Here is a 4,272-nt window from a genome sequence, read left to right as displayed (position 1 = left end):
ATAACTTCCTTCATGTTCTAATCTGATATAATCACATTCTAGCATGTAACACTTCTAGCTACTAGCTTCTTACCTTAACTGCGATTGCGATGCTTCTATTGATCTCTTCGATTATCTCATACTTCAATATTTTGGTTTAAGTCGCGGATGTTACACCTAACTTGGTCCTTAAAATCATGTAACATACTTATTTTAGTCGGAATTGATTTGATATGACTACTAGGGTCGGAATATCAATCATCTTCTTAGTCATTACCGAAACAATGATAACGCCAGACATGAACAAAATGGAATCAATTACTAGCACCTTGGTAACCTCGTGACTTTCCCTGATCCAAGTGCGAGTCCTGTGATTCCGATAGTATAGGCCTCTACTACCTTTCAGACCGACTCATACTCATCCCAAGTATTGCCTCTTAGTTGTCCAAGTTACCGTACAAAAATTTCACATATTCATTTAACACAGTAGATAACATAACTAAGGTTTATATTATTTCTAGAAACAATTACATAGATATTCAAGTTCATCCTACACTAGGCCTTTTATAATTGGCTACACCACATGATACCATCTATACGGCTACTTTATATCTCGCTCTTAGGATATATAGATCCTTACTCCTGATCCCTCGTATTATCACCTGCTTCATTAAGGATAATTTGGAATGCTCTTGGCTTCAGTGGCGTATTCGGTCTCACTACATTTTCTTCGGGCAATCTTTTGACATATGCCCCTTGTCTCCACATCCGTAGCATACCTTATCATTAAATGTATAATCCTTTGAATAGTGACCGATCCTCCTATATTTATAACAAGTTACTTCTCCGTCGCATCTCCCATAATGCTTCTTCTTGGACTTCTCACACCACTTGGCTCCACCACTAACCCCATACTTTTGGTCATCTAGGTTGGACTTCGAGAATCTCCTTTCTTATTGGATCTTGAGGATCCCTCAATCTTCCTCTTTTCTCCCGCCTTATATTTTTTAGACCCTTTTCTCTTATACGGGTCTCTACATTCTTAGCTGCGTAGATGGTGGCTTTCAAGGTGGTTGCTTGTTTGACCATTGGACCAAAGTTTGCTAGTCATACATTAGCAAACTAGTTGACCTTGGAGAGTTCAATTGGAACTAAATAAGGAACAAGCTTCATTTTCTCCATAAAACTTGCAGCATACTTGTTGACGCTCATTCTTCCTTTCTTCAGATTCTGAAACTCGTTGTTCATCTCCAAAACATCCTACTCAAAGCAATACTGCATTTTCAGTTGCACCAAAAAGTCTTCCCAATACATATTACAAGATTCTCCAATGGGCATGCTATCAGCTAGTAGCTTCCACCAGCTTAATACCCCAGTCTTCAATAGTGTAACCGTGAGAGTGGTCTTCTGTTTGTTGCTACAGTCACAACTTTTAAACATCATCTCCATTTCGGATATCCAATCCATGACTTCCACCGGTGTTGGGCTTCCAGAAAGACTTGGTGGCTTGGATGCCATGAAATCCTTTTACTTACATCCACGTCCATCATTTCCTCCATTGGGATGGTTTCTTCTAACCCCTCGTGGCTCAGCTTGGCTGGCCGTCTAACTATAGCTTCCTTCATTTGACTGTTTAATGTTCAGTTCAGGTTGTACGATGGGTACAATAGGTTCATCCCTATTATTAATCAACATTTGCCTCATCTCCTCCCTTTGTTCGTCCATCATATCCCGAATCATTGCTTAAACTCCTGCTATAGTGATTGGATCGGTTGCAACTACTACTTTTGGTGCACGCTCTATCACTCGTGGTTCAGGCTGTTTGTGTACGCTTATTTAAACATCAGAGTATCCTTTTTGAAAAAAAAAACTATTGTAGAATTTGTTCCCAGAAAACATGATAAAGATGTTATCAAAGCATTTTCAAAGAAATGTATTTTTATTTATATTAAAACATTAGGATGTCATCGTCAATACAGAAACATAAGCATAACGAAATATTACAAGCCTTAAAGTAATTAAACTAGTGGCCTAATACTCCTTGAAACTCTCAGCAAAATGTATCTTTCATATAGCCACCCGTGATACAATAAACTGAGTAGGTCAGGTGGGGAAACCTGGTGAGTACATAGGATTTTCAACCCACAATAATATAGTTAATTTGTTTCTTCACATACTTCATGTACAAAAATTGACCCGATCACCCATCTCGATTATCTTCTTTATTCTTAAGGATCTACCCTAAGAATCATCAATTCTTCAATAGTTATTCATAAGGAATAGGCACGAAGTCCATCACCACTAGTGTTTATCTAACAGGCACTAAGTCCATAATTGCTGATGTTATATGTTAGGCATAGCTACCAATGCTATCCATTAGGCACCAAGTCCATAGCTACCAATGATCATTTATAAGGCACTAAGTCCATAGATACCAAGGTTTTTAGAGTACATCTGGTGAACACGTCGTACACAAATACCTAGAGGTTGTGAGCCACCTAGCGTTCCACTGGACTCTCTAGAATAGTCTGTGGTCGTCACCAATACTCTACTAGATGACTGGATCATCGTTAAATTCAAGGGTTCTCATCATAATTCACCTCTCATCATCTATATCATCTTTCATCTCTCATCATTCATCTACCTACCCATCTTTACCCAATATATTTATAGGTATAAAAATACATGTATACAGTTTCAATCACGTAAAACATGTATAAATCGTTCATATAGCATAGATATCAGGAACACAGATAATAAGCATATATAGCATGTATTAATAATAAATACTTCATATATATGTGTAAGATGAAAGTAACTATACACTCACTTGTTAAAGTGACGACTCGTAATTTGGGCAGCGTTTCACTTCTAAAAACTATCTTTTCCTTTGACGTAACCTAGTATTATTATCGCTAAGTTTTAGTCTAATATTTATTGCAACTAATTATTATTCTATATTCATTATTAACTCAAAGTCTACTTCAAGATCTATCAAGTAAGGAACAACCAGGTACGATCATATCGAAGGTGGGGTCTGTTTGGTATACGAAGTATATTGTTTCGAAATCCCACTTTAAATGTCTCACTAAATCACTGCCTAGACATCATCCCCTTAAGTAGATCAATTAGTATAACAACATGGAATCACTGATAAGTCTTGTTTTTAGGTTCATAATAACGCTAATTAACTTAAACATAAGTTATACTTAAAGTACGTTAAGTATAACTCAACTTACAGGGGTTTAGCGAGGAATCGGGTTCTGTGCGGGCACAAATTCTAAGTCGAAAGTGCTTCTTCTTGGGGCCTTCTAGTGCTTTGGGAATCACTACTAACACCTAGGAGGTGCTAGGAAAAGGCTTAGAGGGTTTGTGGGTGTTTGGGAGAGAAGTGTTGATAAAGCTATGAGAAAACAAGTCATTTGCGCCTTTATTTATAGGCTGAGAATCAACTGTATGTAGGGCCTACTAAAATTTTACAATGGGCGTACTCGGTTGCGGGGTGTACTACTGACATGTGTCGAGATCGCATGTGAAGCCGTGGTGAGGAAGGTGCAGCCCAGATCACGCTACATGTCAGTCGTTGGTTACTCTAAAAAATAATTATCTTATAAAATCTATAAGTTTCGCATATGAGCCCCGTTTTTTACATTCTTTATATGCACGCGTAAATATCGATGAGATCTACAACTTTTGTTTAGACTATGTAGGCTAAGTTTGATTTATTTTTAAAGTTATATTTTGACTGGCTTAGACAGTTAAAATCTGTTAAAAATTCATAACTTTATCATCCGACGTTCGTTTTCGATTGTTTTTATATCGTTGAGCTCCTATTAACGAGATCTTCAATTCTCATTTAGGTTGTGTCGGTTAAAAATCGATCTATCTAAAATTCAATTTCTAGGTTGTGTACTAGTTACGCTCTTAGAAAATTCATAACTTCTTAAATAAAGTCAAATTTGTACGTTCTCTATATGTACGCTTTCATTTTAACGTCTACTACGACTTTCGTTTAGATTTCTAAGGCTAAAAATTATTTCGTCAACAATTCACTTTTTACGTTACGCAGAGTCATGCTGGTTTAATCGCAAAACTTCGACGGGTCATAACTTCTTCGTTATAAGTCAGATTTCAGGGTCCTTTATATGTACGGAATCCTTGTGACACATACTATAACTTTGGTTAGGATTATTTAATCTAAATAATCTTCTATGAAAAAAGTCATTTTTAACGCTTATTGTATCTTAATTGACTAGCCCGAATCTGTCAGCGTGACAATATTGGTACTTATTT

The sequence above is a fragment of the Lactuca saligna genome, chromosome 8, assembly GCF_052625555.1.
Source record: "Lactuca saligna cultivar CGN05327 chromosome 8, ASM5262555v1, whole genome shotgun sequence".
Classification (NCBI taxonomy): Eukaryota; Viridiplantae; Streptophyta; class Magnoliopsida; order Asterales; family Asteraceae; genus Lactuca; species Lactuca saligna.
Note: the sequence above shows the minus strand (reverse complement) of the source record.